General features: G+C 33.7%; 1 protein-coding gene across 1 annotated transcript in view; it reads right to left on the bottom strand.

Moving 5' to 3' along the window:
• LOC100375857 (MAGUK p55 subfamily member 7-like) overlaps positions 1 to 20,650 on the bottom strand; it is a 47,363-nt gene extending 26,713 nt beyond the window's left edge. Inside the window, exon 1 of the mRNA XM_006812837.3 lies at positions 20,591 to 20,650. The gene's annotated coding sequence lies outside the window, so the exon portion shown is untranslated. The remainder of the gene's footprint in view (positions 1 to 20,590) is intronic.
• Positions 20,651 to 20,681: the final 31 nt, after the last annotated feature.

Here is a 20,681-nt window from a genome sequence, read left to right as displayed (position 1 = left end):
TGCAACACTAGAAGTAAAACAAAAATAATGTATTGCTTATAATTTGACAAATAAACCAGAAATAATAAAAATCAACAGTGAGAAATCATTAGAATTAGAATTTTCCCGCCGACAAACACGCCCAATACGCGTGAACTCAAAATGAATTAAAATGTCAGGGGTTGAACTGCGTAAAATGATTTCCGGTCTTGACAAATTACGAATCAACCGTCATACAAGATCAATAATAATTTACAAATTTACACAGTAAAAATTATAAAAATTCATAAGTGTTTGAAAAAACTTCTCAGATCTTTATTTGTACGTTCATTGGCATCTTCGTCAAACTCAACACCCTCAAATGTCCAAGTCGCGTCACTGTAGCGGTCGAACAAAATCCCTACAACTTATTCCTGAAGTTCGTTGATATCGTCCCACACAATTTGGACTTAGCACTATTAATCCACGGATTTCGCAGTCTGTCAGCTTGGCACTTTTCATTCATGTCTAATCATAATAAAGAGACAAGAAAAATGGGGTCGCTCTGCTGCGATGGCACACGATGCTTTTGTTTACAGTCTAGCAATCATCTTTGACCTTTATGCATCTGCTTTACTGATTGGCTAAGAATGACATCACTACTAGTATTTCATCATACAGGTCAAATCGTGACATTGCTTTCTTATCAGACTCGACCACGGTGAAAGTTATCATTCAACAAGTTCTGGCGGTTGGAATGTCTCACTATATGGATATCGCGTCAAACTTGAAATAGGAAGTTTTTTTTTTATCCAACAACAGAAGAATAGTTTTCATGACAGAAATGCAATAGCGGTAATAAAAGATGGTAAAAAAGTTGGCAGTCTTCGACGTGACATTGCAAAATCGCTGGCCCCAGTTATGGATTCGCAAGCTGCTACAAAATATTTATACATTGTGTAAAGCCAAAATAACGTGATTTCAACCATTCTCCCAGGTACGGGTTGCTACAATATTGCAACATTGTTTTCATTGTCGGCGACGCTAAAGCGGAACGAGTGCGACACTTGCTTAGCGGTTCTCCTTATACTATTTGCTTGAATCATTTCTAAGGAAGCACAAACCAAACGGCCGGCCCTTTTTAGGACCACGACATATTTCAAAAAGAGAAATACCGTTTCTGCTTTAATATTTATTTTTATAGACTTGCTGACTGTTATGATTCTGAAAAAAATCAGCGGTGAACGCGCTGCCCTGAAGGTAGAAAGCTATCACAGCTATTTTGCATTCACCCCTTGTTTTACGCAATTAACAATTTTTATAAGTATCACGACAAAGTTCAAGAAAGTCAACTGTTAATACAACCACAGTCAACGAATAGAAAATATTTTTTGTTTGTTTTTTGTTTTGTGTAGAAAAAGACCCCCTGGGCGTGTGCACAGATATGACCTCAACTTCTTTATTGTGTCAAAAGTGGGGGGTGGGCGTTTGTCCAGGCATGGGCTCTTACCCGGATAAGTACGGTACCTATATGTATAGTATTACTGCAATCGGTTTTCAACATGAAGTTGAAAATACAACTTTTTACCAAAAAACAACAAAAATATTCATCAAAATTAAATTAGACATCATCATAAAGAATAAATCTAAGAAAGGTCTACCCAGGGTATAAATATGTAGGGTATCAAACCAATCAGAAAAATATCAATTTACACCAAAAATGACAAAAGTATTCATCAAAATTAGAGAATTAAAGAAACATGTATCATCAGGAAATGAACAAATCTAAGAGAGGTCTACCGATAGTACATATACATAAAGTATCAAAACAACCAGACTTGCGGTTTTCAAGAAGAAGTCCGAAAAGAAAAAGTTGACACAGACACACAATCAGTAATATGATTAGCTCAGTGGCGATCAGTTAGCGATATTGAATCTGATGAAAAAACAAAATGAGAAACACAACTAGCCTGGAATCCAGAGCATCCTTCCCAGTGCACTCAAGAATGGCCTGGTGAATCGCTACATAAATACGTAGACAGCACTGAATTCTGTGTCATCACTGATTGGCTGTCTCTGTGTCTTTAGTATATTTCCATGAGAACTTGCATGCACAGACTGACCCATACACAAGGCCCGCTAACAGCCTTTCAGACCGATTCACAAGTCTATTATTCGTAGATTAAAAAGACGACATCTAGTCTACAACACAATTACCTCTTAATAGTAAACATTGAACATAATTGGTCATTTTATGAAATGGGAACTGACAGGAACATAACGAAAAACAAAATTGATGGTCACCACTAACAGACGTGGTGACGGTTAGCTATCAACTTGGCTCGTTCAGTCACTACTTTTTTTCAGACTTGCAACCTGTCGAATTTTGGACTCTTGTGTTTTAAATCAAGTCATCTAATCTAGTACTTAGCAAAACTATGGATAGGCATAAGCATAAAGGTTAACACATCCCCCGCTAAAAGCCTCGATAGCCGATAACCAAAATAAATATTAAACAGTATCTAAAGGCAATGTGTTAAATTTTGAATGGCAGATTAATACATTAATGCTACAGTAGTATCAGTAATTAGGTTTTTTTTATTGCGATTTTCGGTCATTTAGATAATATTTTATCACTGCTGAAATGTACATGTCTTCACACTCGTTTACTGCCATGCTAATGAAAATTTATATTTTTTCATACATGTAATAAAACATTATCATTATTGAACTGAATATTAGTCTCGGTTCGGTGGAATTAATTATTTCAATACTGCTAACTAAATCCAGGGTTCTGGTGTCATAGAAATATACGTTGAAAACAAACTGTTGTTTACTATAATCTGTTCTACAGAAATTGGACTCCAATGAAATCAACCCTTTGAGTGCCAGATATTTTTTCCGCCCAAAATTCAATGCAAATATTTTCACATTTTGTAAAATTTTTAGTAAATTTCATCACCATTTGGAGCCATACAGAGAGATTGAGATATTGCTTTTAGTTGTCGATCAAAAAGTTTGTCAATTGTTATCAAAATATCATACAAATGCTAAATAATTTTGTGAATGGTTTCAAATATACAACCAGATTATATTTACAGAATAATTTCCACTAAAAGTGTTGAAAGCAAGGTCCTACGACCAGTTGAAAACTGGGCCCTACCACAGTTGAAATTTTCAAAATAGTAAAAACTTGATATCTTTATTCAATTTTTCAGACAGCCAATTTCTATATTTACCTGTCCCAACTAAAATCTGCCTGTATGGGACAGCGAACAGGCCTTAATTGCGACTCTTGATTTAAATTCAGGGCAATGCACTTCTACTAGAGGAATTACAATACATGTGTTGACAGTGACACAGTAGAGCATTAGTGTAAATACTTGCAATAAATACTGTAATACCTTTCTCATTATATAGCTTCCAAATAATCAATCAATTTTGGTTGTTTTAAGTCTGATTGATGCATATGTGCACTTATTGACATGCAATTTGTCAATGGAGCCCATGGTTAATTAAATATGCACATATTTAATGAGACCTTTAACTCAGTCCAAATAATAACACAGTTATAACACAGGCATCAATTCAACAAGTCTGAGCTTGACCTAATAATATGCGCATATTTAATGAGACCCTTTAACTCGGTCCAAATAATAACATAGTTATAACACGGGCATCTATTTATGCCTGACATAATAATAATCAGTTGGCATTATGTAGTAAGTCTAAATGCCATGCATATTACGGTGTGTTTATTCATATCAATGCACATTCTGATTAAAAACACAATGCAGCAGATACAGTGACAGAAAAGAGGCCCTAGCAAATATATATACAATGCTATAAGGTTATCACCTGATATCACTTGTTCGTAGTGATGGGCGATAAATGTGACGTCATAGGCTAGTATTATCCACAAACCGAGGATACAATCCATGATGCCATAAAAGCACCAAGGTCATGTGATAATAACCATATTTATTATACATCTGTCACAGAAACGCCATAAGTTACAGTATGTCATAATTTTAGGAAACACAAATTCCGAATATGGAACGATTACGCACGTAAGTGTCCTCTAATAATAAAAAACATACATGGCTGCCCCCAGGGTTTGACCATACCCCCCACACAAAGAAGTTCACTAAATTTGTTCTAAACGTTTTGGATTTCGGCATTCCCATGATGTATTCCTGGGAGGAAAAGACGTATAAAAATTAGGTTATTACGAAGATACTGCAAAGTATGCACTTCGACAGTACGCGATTGCATCGACTTTCGCTGCGCGTTGGTCAATACTCCCTCTGTACAGTCTTCGTGCACACTTTGCAGTATCCTCTTAATAACTTCATATTTATCTTCAAATCAAGTCAACATATATCAATCTCTAAGTTCCACCAGGGTAGTGTTCAGAAGACTAAATGTAATTGGACATCAGTCATTATAAATGCCACTGAATACACCTTATTAACTCACAAATGTCTGTAGCAAAGTAGCTTGATATACACAACGTTTTAAATGTTACAGAATAAAACATATACCTTATTAACTCACAATTGTCTAACAAAGTAGCTTGATATACTAGTATACAACATTTTAAATTTTACAGAATAAAACATTCACCTTATTAACTCACAACTGTCTGTACCAAAGTAGCTTAAAGGCCCAATTCACTTGCCCCTGGCAAGTGTGAATTGGAGGTGTGACTATGCTAATGAGTGTTGTTAATCACTTGCATAGCCTATGACGCATCCTGTTTCAGCGGTCCAACATCACGTGACTTTGATTGACAGTAGTTAATTATTCAAGATTAGTAGCGTGTCCCTTTCCCCGGTTCGAGTTTTTGACTTTTATCCGTCAAAATCTCAGCTCGTACACTATTTATTGTCATAAATACTACACACAGTCACTGCTGTGATATTCATAGTCGCATGCATCCACTTTGGCATGACATAATCGACCTGTAAGTTCGAAAAAACGCGCTTTTATCGAGGCTTGGCTGGAGCTGTTTACTACAGCGTGACAAGCAAGGAAATAATCCCTATTGTTTAGGACCGTATTTATAGTATACCTGGGCCTTTAACATTTTATACAAATGTATATGAACTTATAGATGTTATAGGTCATTGACATAAGTGTTTCTGAAGGTCAAGGGCTATTGTTGTAACACAAAATGCAAACACTGAACATGAACATGAACATAAACAAAGATACAAGGTGACAGGAAACATGATTCTTGTTATTCACTTTCACTGCATTAAGTTCAATATGGATTCATAGTCACACACTGTAAACCACTCTAATTTCATTCAAGTTAAATTTTTGTGAATTTCATGATTTAGTAAACACTGCTAATTTTTCTAGCAGTGAAAATTTCTCTGGTATCTTCAAAATAATCCTGAATTGTGAAAACAATTTTTGAGAGGGATCAGCTCGGCATTTTCATCGCCTGACAACCACAACCGATGAAAACAAGGATAGTAAAGTTGTACAGTGTAGCAAGATTAAATCTACATCTATAACATGCGCAACATATATAAATTTGGTTATTCAGGATTGTCTCAAAGTTAAGTTTGTGTTTGTTTTCAACTTTAGCTATATTCCCCAGCTCCTCAACCGGAGTTTCATAGCAGCTCGCACAGAGCCTATAGAAATACATGGCACAGTAGTGCATTTCTTAGCAACATAGAACGTTCTGCAACGAACCTCCGACCGGGAATAACATGCATACATTATCTGCTTACACAAAATTCAAATGCAAGACGTACAACAAATAGTTTAGTTTTGGTAATTCTAGTAATTATATTCAGCTTTATATTACTGTAAAATACTTTATTTTTGCTTGGAATTAATTTTCACTATTTTCGCTGAAGCGATGATTCAGTGAAAGTACACTTCAGCAAAGACCTTTTATCCTATATTTTACATTCAACTTTTCAAAAATCAGTGAAAATAAATTCCATACAAAACACCCAAAATGTTTTTTCAGCGAAAATTAATTCCAGCTAAAATAAAGTTTTTTTACAGTAATTCCAATACATTCTGAATACAAGGCATGACACAAAGTAGATAGAACAGTGTTTTTGTGATTAATTGACTAACAAAGTAGAGTATCACATAAACCACTAGCACTAAAAAAAAGTCATTGTCATACTCTACATGACAGGACAAAGAAGGTCAAGGTGTCAAGTATCTACTCCTAAACCAGGGCTTGAATTCAATGCCACCATGAAAGCCATTGTCGAGGACACTCCACCTGGCTGCCTGAGGCTGGTCAGTCATTCGCTGAAGTTAAAGCCTTTATACACGTAGCACTTTTAGTGTGCTGAAGATCAAACAACATTTTAAAGGGGTAGGTCCCTGGGATTACACTACACCATGAAATCATGGGACACCTTTGTTAAAATTTTTAATCTTTAATTAAGTTTATGAACTTTATGAGTTTAGAGATAATTAATTTGCAATCAAAACTTTTAAATGATATTCAAAAAGAAATCATAAGTCATTTTATACACGTTCAAATTTTGTGCAAAGAAAATATGTTTTATGCATCTGCCATTGCATGGCCCCAACAAACATGACATCGTGACATGACTCGTATTTCACGAGACATTACTGTACCACTTTCTTTCCACACGCACCCCATAGTGATTTACTAAATATTGGTAATTTACAAACAGAGGAAAATCCATCGATGTTTAGAAAATTATTTATTTTACGACTGATATGGGTTAAAGTGTCATTAAAATTAACTTACTGTATATCTTCAGCTGGGTAAATAAACGAATGATCAGACAAATCTGTTCTTATATGCACTAGACTAGAAAAGTTTGTGGTATGATTGTGTTTTGTTTGTTTTACTTTTTTTATCCTTTAGTTTGTATTATCTATTATTTATGCAATAATAATTTAATAAAAGCTATATAAATATAAAAAAAAAAATAATACTCGCAGTTTTTTCTTAATAGCATTTCAAGCACAGAGATGCACCCCGATTCTTGAATTTTCGAAAAATTTATTACACACTTTCTACTCCAAATATTTACATAATTAGTAAACAATCATATGCAAATTAGCCACCATGCTGCATTTTCCTGCTGGGAAGAACACTGATTAAACATGACAATAATGGCAGCAATCTCAATTAACGGCTTTATCTTTAGAGTACTTAGAAGTTTCAATCATTTGATGTGCAATAGACAATGATAACGATCGAAAGTCTACATTGGAAATCAACTGACAGCGAATAAGTCAACTGGGATTCCGCTTGTGTCAGAACACTATTAGCATAACTCACAAACCACTAACAAATCAAGGGATGGAAATGAATCACCGAGACCTGTATGTACTTTGTGTTGGGCCATATGATTCAGTTAGTAGGGGTGGGTGGGTGAGGGAGGGGGGCATATTATATAAAGTATATTATGAATACACCAGGGCACAGATTATGGAAACGAATCGCTGAGACATGTACTATGTGATGGGCCATATGATTCAGTTAGTGGGAGTGGATGGAAAGGGATAGATATAAGGTCTATAATTGAACAGGCTCCATGCCAAAGAAACAAGGAATCTAGACATGTACAACAAGTAATTGCATTACATAGTTATTGCATGTTTTGTACACAGCTGCTAACTGGAATACAAAAAACCAACAGACAACTAATATTATTCTTTATATTATGCATTGAAATGTGTGTTTTTGACATTAAAATGGTGTCATAAAACATATTGACCGGCTTCATTGAGGCAAAAGCATACATCTATTGACTGGCTTCATTGAGGCAATAGTATACATCTATTGACTGGCTTCATTGAGGCAATGGCATACATCTATTGACTGGCTTCATTGAGGAAATGGCATACATCTATTGACTGGCTTCATTGAGGCAATGGCATACATCTATTGGCTGGCTTCATTGAGGCAATGGCATACATCTAATGACTGGCTTTATTGAGGCAATAGCATACATCTAATGACTGGCTTCATTGAGGCAATGGCATACATCTATTGACTGGCTTCATGGAGGCAATAGCATAAATCTATTGACTGGCTTCATTGGGGCAATACCATACATCTAATGACTGGCTTCATTGGGGCAATAGCATACATCTAATGACCAGCTTCATTGAGGCAATAGCATAATATAATGACTGGCTTCAATGGGGGCAATGGCATACATGTACACATATTTCCCAAGATCGTCCACAAAATTAATCTACTATAAAATACTTATAAATTTGGCTAGAATTAATTTTCGCTGAAAAGACATTTGAATGTAAAATATAGGGAAAAAAAGTATATTCAATGGATTTTATTTTTACTGAATAATACCATCAGTGAAAATAGCAAAAATAAATTACTTTACAGTATTTCAGTCCAAGAAACCAGTTTCTTGTTTGCTTAAAATTCCTTGTGGGAAAAAGACGTGTGATCATGCCAGTTAGTTAAATATTGTAGTATGTCTGTTCACACTTAATGAATGGCCAATGAACAATAATCACAACAGCCCAAACAATAAGTGCTTTGGATTATAGTCTTACTGATTTAAATGAAAAGTGACTTGCCTAGCCATTTAGCTAAATTTATGTTTACTGCTATTCACCACTCTCAATAAAAATGAATATTAAATTCAGATTTACCAATAATTTATCAATAACACATAGGCCATGAAAGTGTTCTTGATAAGGGACCTAATAATTTGTGCAACCCCCCCCTCCATTTCCAATCAATATTTAACAAGAAAATAAAATCTTTAATTACATGCAAATTAGAATTTAATTTTTTTATGTGTAGTTTTTATATTTATCTTGCTGCTGTCCGACTCATTTCTGAAGATGACGTTTTTCAACTAAGTTTCTTTCAATTTTGCCACACTCAAGATGTCACAATAGTGAAATTAAATACCAGTGAAAATAATATACTGACAGTAAAAGTGAAATGAAAGCTTGTACAAGTCAACTTTTGTAACTAAAATAAGGCTGTGATATTTTGTTCACATTTTATATTTTTTTTTTAAGTCATAACCAACTGTAGTTCGAAGTAATATCAATTCGGTCCATAATTATTTAAAAAAATGAAAAATATATAAAATGTGCAAAACGTTGAACTAAAAGTATGGCTTTCAAAGACATTAGTTTCTATGGTAAACACTGAAAATATAAATGACATGAAGTGAACCAATATGACATTTCAATTACCATCAAATTCTAAGGAATCTGAATTCTCCAAATGAAATCTGACAAATAAAACATCATAAGTACTTACTCAGACGATATGTGATCGTCAGACGATGGACGATCCATTTATAGAACTCAAAAGATTCCTAGTGTAATTACCCGTATTTGAAACTGACGAATATATTAAACTCTATTTACATAATAATTTAATTAATTACCTTGAAATTAACATCCCACCCACATCTGGATCTAAGCCTTTTAATTAATGTAGCTACATGCAAGCTGCAAACAGTGTTAATTAGTTTGACACCCAGCTTGATAAGACAATGCTCGTCTAATTAACCCTTTGAGTGGAAACTATCACCACCATTCACAATATAAAATGTGACATTTTTCACTTATTTTTTCAAAAATTTTGATAAAGGCTAATTGAAAATTATGTCTCCTTTGTCAACAGAGAACAAAATGATTTAGAAAAAAAAATTGTTAAAAAGTGGTACACCAAAATTTTGGCAAAAAAAAAGTATGGGTCTCTAAAGTTTTGTTTGAGTGACATGGTGGAGACGAGCATGGTGAACACAATTTTATAGTCGGTTACATTTTGATCACTGTATTCCTCATCAGCGAAAATTCCACTTAGGCAGAAAAGTCAGCTTCTATTTAAATATAATTCGATGAGTTAACCTTTTCATCACTAGTTTTCTCTTTTCATCACCAATTCTGCACTTTCCTTCAGAATATTGGGACAAAAATAGCCAAATTTTTTGAGGGAAAAACCAAAAATTGACTCAATTTTTTTTTCTGCAGGCTCCAAAATTATGGTTTATTATTTTTGGAAATATTGAAGGAAATGAGAAAAATGTGCAGAAAAATTGGGCAAGAAAGTCTGGTGGGGAAAAAGTAAATGATCAATGTACTGGTACGAGTAGGTATAATGAAAATAATTGAGCAAACAAAAGGTTTTCAATACAAAAATTGTGAAAATTTTCCCGTGCAAAAACTCACAGAATTTAACTCACCAAAATTTGGCTCAGTGCTCATCCAATCTCTGATTTGAAAAACAGTTTTGGCAGAAATCAAGATCTTGGCAAGATGACGGCTGTGCCTGTGTGGCATGATTTAATGCACAGTTGTTGCAGAAATCAGACGCTATGCTGACAAAATGATGGTCTGAAGTGGAGTGTTTGTGTGACATGATTTGATGCACTATTATTGCAGAAATTCAATCCTCTTTTCTGCAGCATGAACACATATTAACTGAAAACTGAGACCAGAAATACTATCACTACATCAACAGAGGCTGTAAAACCAGCTACTACATAAACTACATATCTGGAGCCATAGTGTGCAAGCATACCACCCTGCAGTCATTTCGCTCATAGACATAATTTACTATCACCATATTTATTCTATTAATAGTGCATATCCTTACGTAAAATGATGTTTTTATGCTCGTTTATCTTGTGAATACAAGTATGCAAATTATATGTATTGTTATGCAAATTAGCTGTGATACATGAGCATTTTAGTTTGCAACTTCAACATTCCATACAACCACATACAGTATTGATCATCGTTGAAAACACTCTTCCAAGCACCTGACCTGACCAAACTTGATTTTGAGGATTTCATTTTGACTACCATATACAAAATCAGTCCTATTAAAGAGAAAACTGATATACCCCCCCCCCCCCAATTCTAGATTCTTAGATCAATAAAACAACTGTTACATTCTAAGGTATCATCCCAGGGTACCTTGTCAGTAGAATTAATTGAGATGTTGCCTGGAGCAACATTTCTTCATTCCCTAAGACTTAATTTAAAACATCAAAGTGCTGAGAATGGTGAGCAATTTGTACAAAAGATGGATTCTCACGTTAATGACAACACAAGGCCCAATGTTCTGGCTATCTATGTAAATTCTGTTTTCAGCATGCTATCTTATCCCCAGAGTAGAACTCTTGACACAGATGTAAAACATTTGTAAATAATTCAATTCTAAAGATGTACATTTCAAGACTGAATGTCTAATTATTGAAAATTTTTTTAGGGCAAGGGCATTCTTTAAAAATTGGCAGGAAAAAAACGGGTCCTGATTTACAAAACGCAGAAACCTATTAAAAATTTTGGAGCCAACAGACAAAATTTGAGTCAATTTTCAGTTTTTACTCAAAAGATTTGGCTATTTTTGTCTCAATCTTCTGAAGGAAAGTGCAGACTATAAACAGGAATATTTTGTCAATTTGTGATGAAAAGAAGGTTACATAGATAAATAAATTTCACCTTAACATATTTTAAAATTAGTGAAAAATGCAACATATGCCTCATAGTCAAAACTGAAATGCAACATAGTCAGAAGTCAGGTTTTGGTCGATTATTCATGGTTTCACACAATAGTTGACAGGTTTATAGAAATTTAGCTAGTTAAATCTAATTTTTCCCCTGTCTTAAATATGGAGTGCTTGACTAAATATTGTAAACTGCTTAAAGCGAGGGAGTCATCACCAGTGCACGTGCGGGCATTGAGTCCCAAGCGACGATAACACACGTTAAAAACGCAAAGGCTCATGGGTAGACGCTTGTTTGTAAACAATGACACGCTATGGCCATCTGACGCATGCGCAGGTGACGACTCCCCTGCTTTAATTTTTCGCTGCAAGGGATTTGGAATTTAATTATTTTATGGCAATTGTGGAGTCAAAATTTCACGAAAGTTGTTGACACTTCAGGACCCTAGAAAAATTTTCATAGCTCCAAAATTTTACAATTTTTACAGACTTACAGGTATTTGTCACCCACAAATTTAAAGCGATTTACATTAACGGAGGAGTATCACACATATTTTATTGCATGATCAATATTTATAAACACTGAGGCATTTCAACAAAACAATAAAAGCAATTACTTCTATCATTGATTTATAGAACGGTGACTGTGTTTAAGATTCCTTCGAGTATCTTTCCAAACAGCAGGTGCGATGTCAGTCAATCCGTCTGGGAAACTAAATCCTTGTCAACTCTAATCACGCAATAAACATGGAAAACTTGCAGTATTTGATTAAAGTGGGGTCAATACGATGATCCCTCCATCCTTCAAGTTTTAATCATTTACTTAAATGAAACATATGAATATATTTTCTGACATAGGTTGGTCAGATCCAGATTCTGAATACATAATCTACGAGTAATTTGTTCTCATGGTAACAGAGATTGCGTGAAACCAAATTCCGCTCCCAGCCTCCCATTTATGATAAAAATACTCTGAATAAATAAATTCCTCACAAAATATGCTCACTCTCTCTTCATTTAATTTTTTCTAAAATTTACTAAAAAACTTAAGATTTAAAAATATTTACATGAATATTTATATGAAAAATGTTTACTATTTTTAGCTTTTCTTTTTCTTCCTTTTGAAAACCATAATTGTTCCTGCCAACATTTTGGTACAACATTTTGCCTGTTTCAAGTAATTTTTTATATTTTTTTTGATCATTTTGAATCAAATAAATATAATTTTCTATCAGATACTGGGTTTGATCAACATTTTGAGAAAAATCGGTTGAAAATGAAACATATTTTATTTTTTATGAATAGTGACGATAGATAGATTCAGACACAAACTATTCATGTTTCTGGTCATTGCACACGTCAGTTAAAAACATGCATATAATAACTTATTTCTTTTTGCTGTGAGAATCTCTTGATTGGCTTGAGGCAGAATTTTAGAAAATTAAATTAGACAAAAACAAAAATTTGATAACAATTTATAAAAAAAAAAAAAAACTTTGATTTTGGAAAACAAAATGCCCCCCCCCCAAAAAAAAACATTGATGATTTTCCAATGTGAGGGCGCTAACAAGCAAGAAATTCTTCACATCAGAGAAATCCATCAAATCAAAATTCAGTTTGTTTTAAATGAGGTCATAGTTACCCATAGTGCAATGCACAAATGCTCAGTCCATGAACAAAAGCATTTCCGAGAATATATACAGAACCAAAAATTTGTTGGATTTAAAATTTCAATGGTAAATAAAAGACAAATCCAGATTGCAAACGGCATAAACAAATGCGACAAGAGAATATGGGTGGCAAGACATGGACCTTTAATAAATCTGAATTTGGCTTCACCAAACAATTTGGGGCAACATTTTGCCCATTATTAATATGTATTTTTCTATATTTTGTTTGTTAATATTTATATTGATCAACAATTATGCAAAAAAATATAAAAAATTATTATTTCATTTCCTTTATTAATAATAAATAATGTTTGGTCTCACAGGTGTATTAGTATATATGCTTGAGTACATTATAGGGGTCTATCTATGATAAAAAATAAATCACATTTTATATTCAACATATGATGAATACAGTTTTGTGTATGTGTGCATTTCTAAAAAAGTAAATACTATATTATAATAAAAATATATTACTGTTTCCCAACATTGTGCATTTTTGCGATTTGGAAAAACTTATTTTCTAATCATTTCCATTCGTCTCTAATCTAAAATTACGTATTTTACAGTACTACACAACCTGTTTCGGTTTAAAACAAAACTTTTGATAACAAGTGGGATGCTAAGATTCATGAGAAATCAAGACAATAAACAGTACCCATGTCTGCGATAAAAGAACACATAGTCCATTCACTAAATACATGCACTGAGATTTGCTGGTATGATCAAAGAGTCAATCATGTCAGTTCCAAACACTTAACCAACAATCGGCTTTTGTATAGAGTTGAAAACCGAGGAGAATTAAGGTTACTAAATCTATAATCTACACCCCAGACAGGATTTAGATATGCAGTAGGGAAAATGAAGTGACTACCAAACAGTTATACAAATCAGAGAACTAATTTACAGTACACAGCTTTAATTTTGCAAGACAAGTAATGTCTCTAGCGCCATAAAACCCTCAAATCGTGAATTCCTATCAATCTACAGATACTTTATATACCGGTACTTGTAACCTGCAGAAACAAAATTTTATATTGTAAACAGTCTAATTAACAATCCCTGCAAGGAATTTCCTTAATTTGACAATTCATGAAAAATTATTCTTTGAAATTAAAATTGTTGTAGTTTTCATTCACTTGTTTCCTAAGATAGCTGTCATCGTCTAGTTTTTCGAAATTCTGGGTGTAAAAGAAAACAATTTTCACAGTTTTTAGCATAGATATTTACCACAAATATTCATGCATTTCCCAGACTAACTTGTGCTTTTTTATCGTTCCTCACTGAGCAAACTGAGCAGCCTTTTATAAAATCATTAATTTCCTACTTAAACTTTGACACAGGAAATTGTGGAAATCGTTTCTGAAATTTGATTCAGCTCGAGGAGAAAATTTGGGATCTAATTTCAAAGAAATTAACCTCTGTTTTTGAAATGCTAAATATTTTCAATTACAAATATCAGTAGTATAACTGATAACTTGAGAGAATAAACAATCGGAAACTAGACACCAACTCCAGTACAAACATGAAAAAGTGAACCAGGCATTGTCTTTTGAAAATGGCTCTCCTAATAGCAATTAGACAATTTAAACTAGTGATTTCAATGTTATGAGAAATAATTTTGCAAGTTCTTAACAAAAAAAATTTTTTTGAGCAGATTTTTTTTTTCCCAAGCATTTCTTTATAGTGAAATTTTGCACAAGCTACAGACTATTGGTTGTCTTAAAAGTTCTGCTGAACCTTATTTCTTCTAAGTACTAGAAACTCGTAAATAAATTATTATCAAACAAAATGTTTATCTTGGCTTTCATTGAGAATTAAGGAGTAGCAGCTACAAAGAATAATTTTAACGGAAATTGTAAACTTTTTCAGCCATTTTGCAAATAGGATGGGACAGAATTGAAAAAAATCATGATTTTTTTTTTTCGGAGTCATGTAGAAAATTGAAAAATTGTATTTCTTAAAATATTAAAAGTTCTGTCCTTACGTAAATAACAGATGTGCTTATGGTCAAAATAATTTTACTTAAATGGTCTAGTACACACTAAAAGCATCTTTATGTGTGTTTCTATTAGGGATGTGCTTCTATCAAGTACGATATGCTAATGTAACTTTATATAAAGCAATATGCTTTCCTTAGGATTAATTTACCTCACTGTCGGTGACATTACGTATTTATTCATTATCTTCAGATAGTTTGAAATTAGTCTTCACTATCGGTGGTGCAAGTTCCATAAGTTCGCTCAGAATATAATTCACCGTTATTTGTGACTATTGAAGTACTAGCACATAAAGACATAAAATAGACGCTTTGTGTGTTCGGTAATTCAAACGCCATTTGTTGGCGGGATATTAGAGCGCCCGTGGAGTCACAAGCAATATCTCTATGAGAACACATGAACAAATCACTATTATATCATTCTCTATTGTGAAGGACGAGTCGTAGCTCCAAAGAATGTCTACAATACTCAACAACTGTACAATGTTCTCTTTAGCTAATTAAACCACTGAGGTGAAAATTAAAAATTTACTTACTAATTTGCATAACATTTGCATATTATTTGCATAATTATTCCGAACCAAAATGATGCTGAATAAAATACTAAATTACATGATGCACACAATTTATACACTAACAAATCTCTTATTGCGAGTCACGAGTGATATAAGACTTGAATTTTAAGTAATTTAGCAATTTGATCTAAAAAGTCAGCATTTGCACAGTGGAAATGAACAACTGTGGTAGTAAGGACAATGACTGTGGTGGTAAAACAAATCACTGTGTTGGTTTTTTTTTTTTTTTAAATATTTTTTGTGCCAGGCGACAGTTCTGGACATTGAGTGTCACTGTTGTCTCTCCGGACATTTTTTTTGTATGTGCAAATTGCAAGTTCTAGTGCTGACACATAGTGCTCTGTGATGGTTACCACCACACTGTTCAAATATACTGGAGAAAACACAAAATGCAATAACACATACACATATCTTATTTCAGATATTTCACAATTTGACCACTGGGTTTTCAAAATGTAATTCTCTCAATGTATAAGAATGATGAATGATGTTAAATTCATGTTATGTCAAACACTCGTAAACTGATGTAATCAAAATGCAACTAGATATCCCGGATAGATATCTATGCAGCTATGCAGGCAACCATTAACTGGTGATTAATATTCTATTATATTTTATGGTTCTACATTACTTTTATGAGAAATGAGAATCCAGTGTGATCTAGGATGAATCACAAAATGGCAACAAATTATAGCTTTTTTTTATTGAATTTTCACTGGTGTATTTTTTACATTGTACTACCAAAACTTCTAAATGTTCAAGTGTAAATAATTAGTTTTAAAAGAGAGGTCGAAATTTGTGAGATTATATGGCATATTTTGTATATTACCATGTAATTTTTTAGAATAAATATATAACAAAAAACCTATTAGGATTTACAATTCGATGAAAAAAGAAATGATGAATCCTGAGTGAATACAGCACAGACCAGTGGACATGGTTGTGAAACACGATTCTTTAATTAATGGCTCAGTTGATTTTCTTTGGGATGAAGATTATTTTCAACTTTAACATTTTTTCTATGACATTTCCTGAAACTCTTTTAAGAGGAAAGTTGTCAGTCCCAGAAAAGGGGATAATCACGGGAGGCCATTGTTTATGTTTGTTTTCGTAGTAATCAACTTTAATGAGTGAGTAAATTTCACTTGAGATTAGACTTAATACTAGTAGTTACACGTAGTGGTGTCCCTATAAAGATCATGACTTATAGCTGGTCGCAATGTAATCACATTTGTCTGCTAGGATAACTACAAGTAATCTGGATTTGTCATTTTGTTTCCTACTGAATTTTAAATACTGAAAAAAAAATTATTCTGTATGTAATCTGTTGATACGTGCTAGGTTTACAAGCCAGCATGTTATCAAAGGTGAATTGCTCCTTGCACTTTCTGGATAGGGCCAAATGGGAGGTGAGAAATTACAAACGATGTTGACCCTTCAGATGTAAGAGCAATAGAGTGTGCGATTTAACCTCTGATGAGTTTACAGTCAGGGCTATGTCTGGCCCAGTCAGTCGGTACTCAGCACCAAGACAATACTGGAGCCGAAGTCGACTCGAGCTGAACATGTTTACCCAGGGATTTTTGCTGCTTTGAGCCATTGGGCTCTGATAAAATGTTGTAGTGTAAACAAGGTAATGCTGACAAAACTGAAGCAGCCTCCCCTCGTTTATATTGTTTTATCATCATTTCTGTGCATACTATATTTTATCTACAGGTTAATCTCACAAACAATGTAGGACAGAAAAAAGCCAATATTTCTCAGAATGTCTTAGCTAAAGTGGTATTCTCACTGGACGAAATAAGCTGTTGTCACAACGCCTTTTATCTGAGAACATTGTTAAAATGTGTGCGTGTAAACAGAATACGCCGTTTTGGCGTTGGCGTTTTTGACACCGTCGTAAATAGGATGGACCAGATCCTAAAGGCTGTTGTCACACCGGCTCTTGCACAACCCAATGTGCCATGTGAACACAATACAACGGCCAAACTCCGTCTATTGCCGACTTATTTATGCTTGTCATTACACAAGATGGCGTCAGAGGTTACAGATCGAATGTCGAACTGGTCAGACGAAGAAACAAAATTACTCATATCTGTATAGAGAGAATCCAATATTCAAAGAATGATGGACGGAGCATCTAGGGATGCTATAGTATATGCTGTGATTGCAGAAAAAGCGGCTGAAAAGGGGTTAGACAGGACGTCATTACAAAGTTAATTGGAAGACCAAAACTTTACTTATAAAGTACAGAGAAGTGACTGAGCACAACAACAGAAGCAGTAGAGATCCGAAAACTATGCCATTTTGGGATGAACTACACGAAATATTAGGTGGAAGGCCAGCATTCAAACCTCAAACACCGCTGTTTTTACTGAGTGAGAACACGAGAAGACAATTCAGCAGATTATCTAATATTTGCACAAGAAAAAAAACAGTGTTAACACCGACGTTTTTTATACGTGTGAGAACGTAGCTTAATATAGAATGGACACTAGGGCAATAGGGATTACCATATTTGTTCTATTAGAAGCGCATTTCCAATAGAAGCGCATATAAACAAATAAATATACATATAAATCTCATTCTTTGTATACTGAATAATAAAAATATTACATATTTTGACAATTTACATAAGGAAATGCCCTGCTAGTGAATCAAATATGGTATCTAGTAACCATGGATACAAGATATGGGACTTCATTATTCATTACATTGATCAAAAATAAGGAAACTGGGTACCTAACATATCCCAAGACTATCAGTTAATTGGTGTCATAGCGAGTATACAAACATAACCTTTCTAAAGGCAATTAATCAGACTAAACTAACATAACAAAGAAATGGATTTGTATTTCATTTTAAAAAAAGTACTATAAAAATTTTGGGCTTTTATAGCAGTGCTAATAAAACACAAAAACAGTTATCTAGAGTGAACATACTCAACCAATCAAAATTACAAAAGTAAACAAACGAAAAAATTATAAACATGAGCAATGGGTGACCCATGATTCCCCAGTGCAATCCCAAGGGTTGACAGCTGGCCCTTTAAACACATTAGTAAGCAAAAGTAATTCTGTACACTGTCAAGTACTTTATTTTCGCTTTGACTTATCTTTTACTATATTTAATGAAAAAATGATTAAATGAAAATAAAATCTAGTGACAATACCTGAATATTTTAATTTTTTTAATTCATGATTTTTGAAAAAAAAAATTGCTAATTTAAAAAAGTACAAACATATTAGGTTAATCCATTAATTTTAGATATCATTAATCCTGGAATATATCCTGAGATATGTAAATCATAGTTTTCGTTTTTGTATTAGTCTAGCACATGTAAAAAATAAAACACTTGCAAAGTTTAGTGACAACGGCATAAAAGGGAATATCCTACTTGAAAAGACAAGGACATAATAATAATAATAATAAATGTAAACATTAGAGTTCATATAAAGGACAACAACCCTTTTCAGAGCCTCTATCATACTTCCACACACACACCCATTCAAATTATCCATCTCAGAAATTGATTTGTATAGACAGTACAAATGCTCGAACTCCGGATAACAGAAGTCGACGCTGAGTACAAGTAATGAATTTTAAGCATGCTATAGAAAAAATCCTTTCCCACTAAATACTAAGCGATGAAAATACCTTCCAAGACTGATTGCTACGAATTAACTTTTGATTGTTTATTTGACTAATAATTACTTTTTTATACTGCAATTATAAATTATGTTGTTTCTCCTTAATATTTCTGATAACAATTCTTAAATTTCATTTATTAATCAGCTGTTTCTCTAATTTCATTTATACTGATATTACTATTTTTCTTGTACTCTAAATTCAGACACCAGTGAGTTAAAAAAAATGGATAAACATACTTTCATCTGGTTTTGAAAATGACTAAATAATCCACACCTGTCTTATATACATAATACCTATAAGTAACCAAAGTAAGATTTTTCGTTGGAAATCATAAAAAAAAAATGACAAAATAAGCTTTTAATAGGTCACCTGATATTGTAACTAAATCTAGCAGGAAATATATTCACGGGATCACGATTTCATGGTAATTTGAAAAGAAATTACAAAGCATACAAAACATTACTGAAGGATTAGCCATAATAAAGATTTTTATTTCCGTATTTGTCATCTGTGATTGGCTGGCAACGGTGATGATAAATCAACTTTGACTACACAAATACGTCATGATCAAGCAAAATATCTCAAGGAATAATTGTACAATTATATTTACGAGGTGGAAACAGAATCAATAACCCAATTAAAAAAGAATATTAACTACTTAGCGAGTTCGGAACAAATGATTCACAGAGCGTACGAGGTTTATTCGAAATGTTGCGTATCGACAAAACTGCTAATGTGCGCGAGCAAACGGGGAAACAAAGATACAACACACATATTGCACAAGAAACGGGGAAGTGTTGAAGAGGCTAGTGTTGAATCGGCAATTATTATTTGAAACACAGAAATACGTACGATTGATCGGCAATGAAATGCGTGCGGATGGTCCATGGCTTCGTGTGTATTTTTTTCAAGTACAATGAGTCACAATTGAATCACTAAGTCTCACCGGTGTAAGCATACGGTTTATGTCAACATCGCGATAGAATGTTGCAAATATGAAGCACTGTGAGTGAGTCACCCGCCGTTGTACTGCAGGGACTCGGTGAAATGCTGGTGAGCAACGCGCCAAAGCTTCCACGATCAAAAACAATAACACGAAGGCAAGCCCACTAGGTAGTGGTACACTTGTGAGACATACGCATAAACATCGCGATTTCTTACATGTTGTACCAATAGTCTCTGAAACTTCAATTACGGGGAACCAGGGTGATTTCGTGATACATGAATATTGGGCATGGGAATCTGCAAGTCTCGAAAAATACCACCTACCTTGATCACATCCTTGCCTACTCGCTTTGCTCCATCTTGAAACTGTGCGTCACGTGACCAATCTTGACTGATTGGGTGATACCATTTGTTT

This window comes from Saccoglossus kowalevskii, chromosome 22, assembly GCF_978046115.1.
Source record: "Saccoglossus kowalevskii chromosome 22, keSacKowa6.1, whole genome shotgun sequence".
Lineage (NCBI taxonomy): Eukaryota > Metazoa > Hemichordata > Enteropneusta > Harrimaniidae > Saccoglossus > Saccoglossus kowalevskii.
Note: the sequence above shows the minus strand (reverse complement) of the source record. Positions and strands in the feature narration are given on the sequence as shown.